This window comes from Oncorhynchus masou, chromosome 25, assembly GCF_036934945.1.
Source record: "Oncorhynchus masou masou isolate Uvic2021 chromosome 25, UVic_Omas_1.1, whole genome shotgun sequence".
Classification (NCBI taxonomy): Eukaryota; Metazoa; Chordata; class Actinopteri; order Salmoniformes; family Salmonidae; genus Oncorhynchus; species Oncorhynchus masou.
In genome coordinates this window covers 5,085,424-5,098,418 of record NC_088236.1, presented here as the reverse complement: position 1 = coordinate 5,098,418, position 12,995 = coordinate 5,085,424, and the positions used below count along the sequence as shown (strand labels likewise).

The 12,995-nt window shown below is 44.4% G+C and overlaps 1 pseudogene; it reads right to left on the bottom strand.

Moving 5' to 3' along the window:
- Positions 1 to 1,734: 1,734 nt before the first annotated feature.
- Positions 1,735 to 12,995, bottom strand: part of LOC135514446 (spidroin-2-like) — a 20,224-nt pseudogene continuing 8,963 nt past the window's right edge.

Here is a 12,995-nt window from a genome sequence, read left to right as displayed (position 1 = left end):
CTAGCAACTGGCGACTAATGGATACATTAGAGGTGGTACTAGCGACTGGCGACTATAATGGATACATTAAAGGTGGTACAAATGACTGGCGACTAATGGATACATTAGAGGTGATACTAGCGACTGGCGACTAATGGATACATTAGAGGTGGTACTAGCAACTGGCGACTAATGGATACATTAAAGGTGGTACTAGTGACTGGCGACTAATGGATACATTAGAGGTGGTACTAGCAACTGGCGACTAATGGATACATTAGAGGTGGTACTAGCAACTGGCGACTGTAATGGATACATTAGAGGTGATACTAGCGACTGGCGACTAATGGATACATTAGAGGTGGTACTAGCAACTGGCGACTAATGGATACATTAGAGGTGGTACTAGCAACTGGCGACTGTAATGGATACATTAGAGGTGATACTAGCGACTGGCGACTAATGGATACATTAGAGGTGGTACTAGCAACTGGCGACTAATGGATACATTAGAGGTGGTACTAGCAACTGGCGACTGTAATGGATACATTAGAGGTGATACTAGCGACTGGCGACTAATGGATACATTAGAGGTGGTACTAGCGACTGGCGACTAATGGATACATTAGAGGTGGTACTAGCAACTGGCGACTGTAATGGATACATTAGAGGTGGTACTAGCGACTGGCGACTGTAATGGATACATTAGAGGTGGTACTAGCAACTGGCGACTGTAATGGATACATTAGAGGTGGTACTAGCAACTGGCGACTAATGGATACATTAGAGGTGGTACTAGCAACTGGCGACTAATGGATACATTAGAGGTGGTACTAGCAACTGGCAACTAATGGATACATTAGAGGTGGTACTAGCAACTGGCGACTAATGGATACATTTGAGGTGGTACTAGCGACTGGAGGGCTGACCATAGTTGGGGTCAAACATACCTTATTTGCGGTAATCACTATGAAGATACATACCCATAGAATCCTGGGAGCACGGACACCATTGGATGTGTGGAGACAGATGAAATTGTAAAATGTACTAAATTAATGTTACTGTGTGAATTTAAATGGTCAAGTTAGGATTGTTTCAAGAGTTCATAAAAAGCCACACATTTTTGATGCTGTATCGCTACTGTAAGTGCCGTGGACCTGTTGCTCCAGGGAAACTCTGTTATTCTGTTTTTTTCGACGGTGCTCAGCTCAAAGAGGAAGTAACGCTGATGTGCACTCCTGTCATTAAGATTTTTTTTTATTTTTAACTTTATTTAACCAGGCAAGTCAGTTAAGAACAAATTCTTATTTTCAATGACGGCCTAGGAACAGTGGGTTAACTGCCTGTTCAGGGGAAGAACGACAGATTTGTACCTTGTCAGCTCGGGGATTTGAACTTGCAACCTTCCAGTTACTAGTCCAACACTCTAACCACTAGGCTACCCTGCCATCACACATAAGAGATGTGTGATGATTAGATCCAGGAATGCTTGTGTTGTTTAAATGCCTTTGCTTTAAATGTTTTTGGGCCATGCAAAGTGATGATAATTAGATAATTAGGAGATGCTGAGATTTGATTCTTGCAAGAATAAAAGGCTGGGTAGAAACTTTGTTCACGGAGAGTAAACCAATCTCCTGGTGTTCCGTTACAGAACGTGTTCACGGAGAGTAAACCAATATCCTGGCGTGGCTTTCCGTTACAGAACGTGTTCACGGAGAGTAAACCAATCTCCTGGTGTTCAGTTACAGAACGTGTTCACGGAGAGTAAGCCAATCTCCTGGCGGGCGTTCCGTTGCAGAACGTGTTCACGGAGAGTAAACCAATCTCCTGGCGTGGTGTTCCGTTGCAGAACGTGTTCACGGAGAGTAAACCATTCTGCTGGCGTGGCGTTCCATTACAGAACGTGTTCACGGAGAGTAAACCAATCCCCTGGCGTGGCGTTCCGTTACAGAACGTGTTCACGGAGAGTAAACCAATCTCCTGGCGTGGTGTTCCGTTACAGAACGTGTTCACAGAGAGTAAACCAATCTCCTGGCGTGGTGTTCCATTACAGGACCTACACCTAGAGAACCTACACCCAGAGGACCTACACCTAGAGGACCCATGATCAGAGGACCTACACCTAGAGGACCTACACCCAGAGGACCTACACCTAGAGGACCCACGATTAGAGGACCTACACCTAGAGGACATACACCTACAGGACCCATGGTCAGAGGACCTACACCTAGAGAACCTACACCTAGAGGACCCACGATGAGAGGACCTACACCTAGAGAACCTACACCCAGAGGACCTACACCTAGAGGACCTACACCTAGAGGAATCATGATGAGAGGACATACACCTAGAGGACCTACACCTAGAGAATCTACACCCAGAGGACCTACACCTAGAGGACCCACGATGAGAGGACCTACACCTAGAGGACCTACACCTAGAGGACCCACGATGAGAGGACCTACACCTATAGGACCTACACCTAGAGAATCTACACCTAGAGGACCCATACCTAGAGAACCTACACCCAGAGGACCCACGATGAGAGGACCTACACCTAGAGAACCTACACCCAGAGGACCTACACCTAGAGGACCCACGATGAGAGGACCTACACCTAGAGGACCTACACCTAGAGAACCTACACCTAGAGGACCCATGCTTAGAGGACCCACACCTAGAGAACCTACACCCAGAGGACCCACGATGAGAGGACCTACACCTAGAGAACCTACACCCAGAGGACCTACACCTAGAGGACCCACGATGAGAGGACCTACACCTGGAGGACCTACACCTAGAGAACCTACACCTACACCTAGAGAACCTACACCTAGAGGACCCATGCTTAGAGGACCCACACCTAGAGAACCTACACCTAGAGGACCCATGCTTAGAGGACCCACACCTAGAGAACCTACCCCCAGAGGACCCACGATGAGAGGACCTACACCTAGAGAACCTACACCCAGAGGACCTACACCTAGAGGACCCACGATGAGAGGACCTACAACTGGAGGACCTACACCTAGAGAACCTACACCTAGAGGACCCATGATGAGAGGACCTACACCTAGAGAACCTACACCTAGAGGACCCATGCTTAGAGGACCCACACCTAGAGAACCTACACCCAGAGGACCTACACCTAGAGAACCTACGCTGAGAGGACCTACATCTAGAGGACCATGCTGAGAGGACCTACAACTAGAGGACCCACTCTGAGAGGACCTACACCTAGAGGCCCCACGCTGAGAGGACCTACACCTAGAGGCCCCACGCTGAGAGGACCTACACCTAGAGGACCCACGCTGAGAGGACCAACACCTAGAGGACCTACACCTAACGAACCTACACCTAGAGGACCTACGCTGAGAGGACCAGCAGTGAATGTGCAAATTGTAGATTGATCCAATGAACCATGGCATTTCCGACCGCCCAAATGTGCCTAATTGGTTTATTAATAACTTTTTTCAGGTTCAAAATTTTGCACTCTCCTCAAACAATAGCATGGTATTATTTCACTGTAATAGCCACTATAAATTAAACAGTGAAGTTAGATTAACAAGAATTTAAGTTTTCTGCCAATGTCAGAAATGTCTATGTCCTTGGAAATGTTCTTGTTACTTACAACCTCATGCTATTCGCATTAGCCTACTTTAGCTCAACCGTACTGTGGACAGGACACCGATCCTGAAGAAGATTTATTAAACGGTTTCTCTAACCAGAAAGCGTGGATCAATGGCAGCATTCCCACAAAACTGAAAGCATTAACCACCGCTTTTAATCATGGCAAGGCGACTAGAAACATTGTAACGCTCGTCTGTGGTGGAAGAAGAGGAGGACCAATGTGCAGCGTGGTAAGTGTTCATATCTTTTAATGAAGTAAAAGAACACTGAACAAAACAATAAACGACCAACGAACAGTCCCGTACGGTGAATGACAAAAACACTAAACAGGAAAATAATCACCCACAACTCAAAGGTGAAATCAGGCTACCTAAGTATGGTTCTCAATCAGGGACAACGATTGACAGCTGCCTCTGATTGAGAACCATACCAGGCCAAACACAGAAATCCCAAATTATAGAAAAAATAACATAGACTGGCCACCCCAACTCACACCCTGACCATACTAAAACAAAGACAAAACAAAGGAACTTAGGTCAGAACATGACAAACATGACCGAAAACCAACAATGTATCTATTCCCTACGCAAGTTGTTCAAACAAGCAATGCGTCAGTATAGAGACAAAGCTGACTCGCAATTCAACGGCACAAACATGAGATGTATGTGGCAGGGTCTACAGTCAATCACGGATTACAAAAAGAGAACCCAGCCCCGTCGCGGACATCGACGTCTTGCTTCCAGACAAATTAAACAACTTCTTTGCTCGCTTTGAGGACAATACAGTGCCACCCACTACCAAAGTCTGTGGGCTCTCATTCACCATCGCCAATGTGAGTGAAACATTTAAATGTCTTAACCCTCGCAAGGCTGTCAGCCCGGTCGGCATCACGAGCCGCATCCTCAGAGCATGTGCTGACCACCTGGCTGGAGTGTTTATGGACATATTCAATCTCTCCCTATCCCAGTCTGCTGTCCCCACATGCCTCAAGAGGGCCACCATTGTTCCTGTTCCCAAGAAAGCGAAAGGTAACTTAACTAAATGACTATCAACCCGTAGGACTCACTTCTGTCATCATGAAGTGCTTTGAGAGGCTAGTCAAGGATCATATCACCTCCACCCTACCTGATACCCTAGACCCCCACTTCAATTTTCTTACCGCCCCAATAGATACACAGACAACGCAATCGCCATCACACTGCACACTACCGTATCCCATCTGGACAAGAGGAATACCTATGTAAGAATGCTGTTCATCGACTACAGCTCGACTTCATCGATCCTGGCTCCTGGCTCCTGGAATTTCTGACAGGCCGCCTCTGGTGGTGAGGGTAGAAAACAACATCTCTACCCCGCTGATCCTCAACACTGGGGCCCCACAAGGGTGTGTTCTCAGCCCTCTCATGTACTCCTTGTTCACCCACGACTGCGTGGCTATGCACGCCTCCAACTCAATCATTAAGTTTGCAGACGACACGACAGTGGTAGGCTTGATTACCAACAATGACAAGACAGCCTAAAGGGAGGAGGTGAGGGCACTCAAGAGTGTTGTGTCAGGAAAATAACTTCGTACTCAATGTCAATAAAACAAAGAAGATTATCGTGGACTTCAGGAAACAACGGATCACATCAATTGGTTGTGGAGAGGGTGGGAAGTTTTAAGTTCCTCGGCGTACACATCACGGACAAACTGAAATGGTCCACCCACACAGACAGTGTGGTGAAGAAGGCACAACAGCGCCTCTTCAACCTCAGGAGGCTGAAGAAATTTGTCTTGTCACCTAAAACACTCAAACTTTTACAGATGCACAATTGAGAGCATCCTATCAGGCTGTATCACCGCCTGGTACGGCAACTGTTCCGCCCACAACCGCAAGGCTCTCCAGAGGGTAGTGAGGTCTGCACAACTTATCACCGGGGGCACACTACCTGCCCCCAGGACACCTACAGCACCCGATGTCAAAGGAAGGTGAGCAGAGAAACAAATCCAACCCCCACCACAACACCCACCCAGCCCAGCACACAGGGGGACAAACACCTACCTGTAAATAAAAGCATTCTCTCCGTAATAGGTCCCCTTAGACACACTAACGACAAAACAATAAACAAAAATGACAACAGTCACAACTCTTGCCGCTCTGTTGCATGCTGGGTCTGTACAAAGGCAATGGAAGGCTTTGAGGGGACTTCTACAGTGTACTTATAGCTCATCTCTTGGCAGTAATAATGTAGATTACTTTACCAGAGTATGTCCTGGTCTGTTATAAAAGAGAAAGTAGACCTTGTTCCAGACTATGTTCTGGTCTGTTATAATAGAGACAGTAGACCTTGTTCCAGACTATGTCCTGGTCTGTTATAATAGAGACAGTAGACCTTGTTCCAGACTATGTTCTGGTCTGTTATAATAGAGACAGTAGAGAAAGTAGACCTTGGTCCAGACTATGTCCTGGTCTGTTATAATAGAGACAGTAGACCTTGTTCCAGAGTATGTCCTGGTCTGTTATAATAGAGACAGTAGACCTTGTTCCAGACTATGTTCTGGTCTGTTATAATAGAGACAGTAGACCTTGTTCCAGACTATGTTCTGGTCTGTTATAATAGAGACAGTAGACCTTGTTCCAGACTATGTTCTAGTCTGTTATAATAGATACAGTAGACCATGTTCCAGACTATGTTCTGGTCTGTTATAATAGAGACAGTAAACCATGTTCCAGACTATGTTCTGGTCTGTTATAATAGAGACAGTAGAGACAGTAGACCTTGTTCCAGACTATGTTCTGGTCTGTTATAATAGAGACAGTAGACCTTGTTCCAGAGTATGTTCTGGTCTGTTATAATAGAGACAGTAGACCTTGTTCCAGACTATGTCCTGGTCTGTTATAATAGAGACAGTAGACCTTGTTCCAGACTATGTTCTGGTCTGTTATAATAGAGACAGTAGAGACAGTAGACCTTGTTCCAGACTATGTCCTGGTCTGTTATAATAGAGACAGTAGACCTTGTTCCAGACTATGTCCTGGTCTGTTATAATAGAGACAGTAGACCTTGTTCCAGACTATGTCCTGGTCTGTTATAATAGAGACAGTAGACCTTGTTCCAGACTATGTCCTGGTCTGTTATAATAGAGACAGTAGACCTTGTTCCAGAGTATGTCCTGGTCTGTTATAATAGAGACAATAGACCTTGTTCCAGAGTATGTTCTGGTCTGTTATAATAGAGACAATAGACCTTGTTCCAGAGTATGTCCTGGTCTGTTATAATAGAGACAGTAGACCTTGTTCCAGACTATGTCCTGGTCTGTTATAATAGAGACAATAGACCTTGTTCCAGAGTATGTTCTGGTCTGTTATAATAGAGACAGTAGAGACAGTAGACCTTGTTCCAGACTATGTCCTGGTCTGTTATAATAGAGACAATAGACCTTGTTCCAGACTATGTCCTGGTCTGTTATAATAGAGACAGTAGACCTTGTTCAAGACTATGTTCTGGTCTGTTATAATAGAGACAGTAGACCTTGTTCCAGAGTATGTTCTGGTCTGTTATAATAGAGACAGTAGACCTTGTTCCAGACTATGTCCTGGTCTGTTATAATAGAGACAGTAGACCTTGTTCCAGACTATGTCCTGGTCTGTTATAATAGAGACAGTAGACCTTGTTCCAGACTATGTCCTGGTCTGTTATAATAGAGACAGTAGACCTTGCTCCAGAGTATGTCCTGGTCTGTTATAATAGAGACAGTAGAGACAGTAGACCTTGTTCCAGACTATGTCCTGGTCTGTTATAATAGAGACAGTAGACCTTGTTCCAGACTATGTTCTGGTCTGTTATAATAGAGACAGTAGAGACAGTAGACCTTGTTCCAGACTATGTCCTGGTCTGTTATAATAGAGACAGTAGACCTTGTTCCAGACTATGTCCTGGTCTGTTATAATAGAGACAGTAGACCTTGTTCCAGACTATGTTATGGTCTGTTATAATAGAGACAGTAGACCTTGCTCCAGACTATGTTCTGGTCTGTTATAATAGAGACAGTAGACCTTGTTCCAGACTATGTTCTGGTCTGTTATAATAGAGACAGTAGAGACAGTAGACCTTGTTCCAGACTATGTTCTGGTCTGTTATAATAGAGACAGTAGACCTTGCTCCAGACTATGTTCTGGTCTGTTATAATAGAGACAGTAGACCTTGTTCCAGACTATGTTCTGGTCTGTTATAATAGAGACAATAGACCTTGTTCCAGACTATGTTCTGGTCTGTTATAATAGAGACAGTAGACCTTGTTCCAGACTATGTCCCGGTCTATTATAATAGAGACAGTAGACCTTGTTCCAGAGTATGTCCTGGTCTGTTATAATAGAGACAGTAGACCTTGTTCCAGACTATGTTCTGGTCTGTTATAATAGAGACAGTAGAGACAGTAGACCTTGTTCCAGACTATGTTCTGGTCTGTTATAATAGAGACAGTAGAGACAGTAGACCTTGTTCCAGAGTATGTCCTGGTCTATTATAATAGAGACAGTAGACCTTGTTCCAGAGTATGTCCTGGTCTGTTATAATAGAGACAGTAGACCTTGTTCCATCAAGACACCGTTGCCCTAGAGCACACAAAAAACTATACATACCTCAGCCTAAACATCTGGGCCACAGGTAACTTCCACAAAGCTGTGAATGATCTGAGAGACAAGGAAAGAAGGGCCTTTAATCGAAAATAACAGAAATTCCACATACCAATTAGGATCTGGCAAAAAAATACTTGAATCAGTTATTGCCCTATATGGTTGTGAGGTCTGGGGTCCGCTCACCAACCAAGAATTCCTCAAAATGGGACAAACACCAAATTGCCTGTAGAATTCTGCAAAAATATCTTCAGTGTAATTCTCCATAGCAGAATACCGATACCCGCTAATGATCAAAATCCAGAAAAGAGTTGTTCATTTCTACAACCACCTTCAGGGAAGTGATTCCCAAACCTTCCATAACAAAGCCATCACCAAGACAGATATGGACCTGGAGAAGAGTCCCCTAAGCAAGTTGGTGTTGGGGCCCCAGGACAGAAACACAATTAGACACAACCAAATCTTGAAAAAACAAAAAGATAATTATATTTTGTAAAGAATTAACAAAAAAAATGAGCAAACTAGAATGCTATTTGGCCCTAAACAGAGAGTACACAGCGGCAGAATACCTGACCACTGTGACTGACCCAAACTTCAGGAAAGCTTTGACTATGTACAGACTCAGTGAGCATAGCCTTAATTTTGAGAAAGACCGCCGTAGGCAGACATGGCTCTCAAGAGAAGACAGGCTATGTGCACACTGCCCACAAAATGAGGTGGAAACTGAGCTACACTTCCTAACCTCCTGTCCAATGTATGACCATATTAGAGACACATATTTCCCTCAGACTACACAGATCCACAAAGAATTTGAAAACAAATCCAATTTTGATAAACTCCCATATCTACTCGGTGAAATTCCACAGTGTGTCATCACAGCAGCAAGATTTGTGACCAGTTGCCACAATAAAAGTTCAACCAGTGAAGAACAAACAGCATTGTAAATACAACCCATATTTATGCTTATTATACACCACTGTATATAGACATATGACTTTTGATATGTCTTTATTCTTTTGGAACTCTTGTGAGTGTAATGTTTACTGTTCATTTTATATTGTTCATTTCACGTTTGTTTATTATCTATTTCAATTGCTTTGGCAATGTAAACATACGTTTCCCATGCCAATAAAACACGTAAATTGAATAAAGAGAGAGAGAGAGACAGAGACAGAGACAGAGACAGAGTGAGAGAGAGACAGTGAGAGAGAGAGAAGAGATGGTGAGGAGGGAGAGAGAGCTAGAGAGAGAGGGAGAGACAGTGAGGAAAGAGAGAGAGCCAGAGAGAGAGGGAGAGACAGTGAGGAAAGAGAGAGAGCGAGAGAGAGAGAGAGAGCACTTATGCCAAAGTCACAGGGAATTCTGGGAAGCGAGATGTGCTCTCCTCGGAAAGACCTTTAATCACGCTGAGATTCCTCCTGTACCCACCTCACACACACACACACACACACCTATCTCTCACTTACGAGCGGCAGAGATTCACCTTTGTTCATGCGGTTAACATCTTCCGCAGATTGGGGGCTGCGAGGGTCACAATGCAGAGTCAGAGAATAAGCTGTCACTGGTTTGACTCTATTCACAGTAGCTTTGAGTGTAGAGTAGTGTAGCACCCACTATAGCACCCACTATAGCACCCACGATAGCACCTACTATATTACCCACGATAGCACCCACTATATTACCCACTATAGCACCCACTATAGTACCCACTATAGCACCCACTATAGCACCCACTATATTACCCACTATAACACCCACTATATTACCCACTTTAACACCCACTATATTACCCACTATAACACCCACTATAGCACCCACTATAGCACCCACTATAGCACCCACTATAGCACCCACTATAGCACCCACTATAGTACCCACTATAGTACCCACTATAGCACCCACTATAGCACCCACTATAGCACCCACTATAGCACCCACTATAGCAACCACTATAGCACTCACTATAGCACCCACTATAGCACCCACTATAGCACCCACTATAGCACCCACTATAGCACCCACTATAGTACCCAGTATAGCACCCACTATAACACCCACTATAGTACCCACTATAGCACCCACTATAGTACCCACTATAACACCCACTATAGCACCCACTATAGTACCCACTATAGCACCCACTATAGCACCCACTATAGCACCCACTATAGCGCCCACTATAGCACCCACTATAGCACCCACTATAGCGCCCACTATAGCACCCACTATAGCACCCACTATAGTACCCACTATAGCACCCACTATAGTACCCACTATAGCACCCACTATAGTAGTGTAGTTAAACAGGCTATTCAAGGCTATACATTACAACCTACAATGAATGAACCCCACTATCAGCAAAACCAGGCTGAACGTAGCAAGGCTAACTAGCGTTAGCGTTAGCCACCTAGCCACCTAACTGATGTTTTCCACAATAAATTGGAATTTGTAACATATCATACATTTAGCAAATTTGTAATGCATTGTACGAATTGTAATTTTGTAACATGTCATATGAATTGTAATTGGTAACATAGTGTATGAATCATAAGAATGATATATGCCAACAAAAATAAGATGTTAAACATGTGTCCAAAATACACTGCAATATTTACTGAGCTTTCGTATATATATATATATATATATATATATATATATATATATATATATAGGACAGATACTTCAACATGTATTTTTTATACCTAGAATTCAAAATCAAAAAGCTTGTGTAGATCAGTCTATGTGTTGTATCTCTATGGTAGTGGCTGAGTGATGTAGTGGCTGTGTAGACCAGTCTATGCTTTTCATTTCTATGGTAGTGGCTGAGTGATGTAGTGGCTGTGTAGATCAGTCTATGCTTTGCATTTCTATGGTAGTGGCTGAGTGATGTAGTGGCTGTGTAGACCAGTCTATGTGTTGTATCTCTATGGTAGTGGCTGAGTGATGTAGTGGCTGTGTAGACCAGTCTATGTGTTGTATCTCTATGGTAGTGGCTGAGTGATGTAGTGGCTGTGTAGATCAGTCTATGTGTTGTATCTCTATGGTAGTGGCTGAGTGATGTAGTGGCTGTGTAGACCAGTCTATGCTTTTAATTTCTATGGTAGTGGCTGAGTGATGTAGTGGCTGTGTAGATCAGTCTATGCTTTGCATTTCTATGGTAGTGGCTGAGTGATGTAGTGGCTGTGTAGACCAGTCTATGTGTTGTATCTCTATGGTAGTGGCTGAGTGATGTCGTGGCTGTGTAGACCAGTCTATGTGTTGTATCTCTATGGTAGTGGCTGAGCGATGTAGTGGCTGTGTAGATCAGTCTATGCTTTGCATTTCTATGGTAGTGGCTGAGTGATGTAGTGGCTGTGTAGACCAGTCTATGCTTTGCATTTCTATGGTCGTGGCTGAGTGATGTAGTGGCTGTGTAGACCAGTCTATGCTTTGCATTTCTATGGTAGTGGCTGAGTGATGTAGTGGCTGTGTAGACCAGTCTATGTGTTGTATCTCTATGGTCGTGGCTGAGTGATGTAGTGGCTGTGTAGATCAGTCTATGCTTTGCATTTCTATGGTAGTGGCTGAGTGATGTAGTGGCTGTGTAGACCAGTCTATGTGTTGTATCTCTATGGTAGTGGCTGAGTGATGTAGTGGCTGTGTAGACCAGTCTATGTGTTGTATCTCTATGGTCGTGGCTGAGTGATGTAGTGGCTGTGTAGATCAGTCTATGCTTTGCATTTCTATGGTCGTGGCTGAGTGATGTGATGGCTGTGTAGACCAGTCTATGCTTTGCATTTCTATGGTAGTGGCTGAGTGATGTAGTGGCTGTGTAGACCAGTCTATGTGTTGTATCTCTATGGTAGTGGCTGAGTGATGTAGTGGCTGTGTAGACCAGTCTATGTGTTGTATCTCTATGGTAGTGGCTGAGTGATGTCGTGGCTGTGTAGACCAGTCTGTGTGTTGTATCTCTATGGTAGTGGCTGAGTGATGTCGTGGCTGTGTAGACCAGTCTGTGTGTTGTATCTCTATGGTCGTGGCTGAGTGATGTAGTGGCTGTGTAGATCAGTCTATGCTTTGCATTTCTATGGTCGTGGCTGAGTGATGTGATGGCTGTGTAGACCAGTCTGTGTGTTGTATCTCTATGGTAGTGGCTGAGTGATGTCGTGGCTGTGTAGACCAGTCTATGTGTTGTATCTCTATGGTAGTGGCTGAGTGATGTCGTGGCTGTGTAGACCAGTCTATGCTTTGCATTTCTATGGTCGTGGCTGAGTGATGTAGTGGCTGTGTAGACCAATCTGTGTGTTGTATCTCTATGGTAGTGGCTGAGTGATGTCGTGGCTGTGTAGACCAGTCTATGCATTGCATTTCTATGGTCGTGGCTGAGTGATGTAGTGGCTGTGTAGACCAGTCTATGCTTTGCATTTCTATGGTCGTGGCTGAGTGATGTGATGGCTGTGTAGACCAGTCTGTGTGTTGTATCTCTATGGTAGTGGCTGAGTGATGTCGTGGCTGTGTAGACCAGTCTATGTGTTGTATCTCTATGGTAGTGGCTGAGTGATGTCGTGGCTGTGTAGACCAGTCTATGTGTTGTATCTCTATGGTAGTGGCTGAGTGATGTCGTGGCTGTGTAGACCAGTCTGTGTGTTGTATCTCTATGGTAGTGGCTGAGTGATGTCGTGGCTGAGTGATGTCGTGGCTGTGTAGACCAGTCTATGTGTTGTATCTCTATGGTAGTGGCTGAGTGATGTCGTGGCTGTGTAGACCAGTCTGTGTGTTGTATCTCTATGG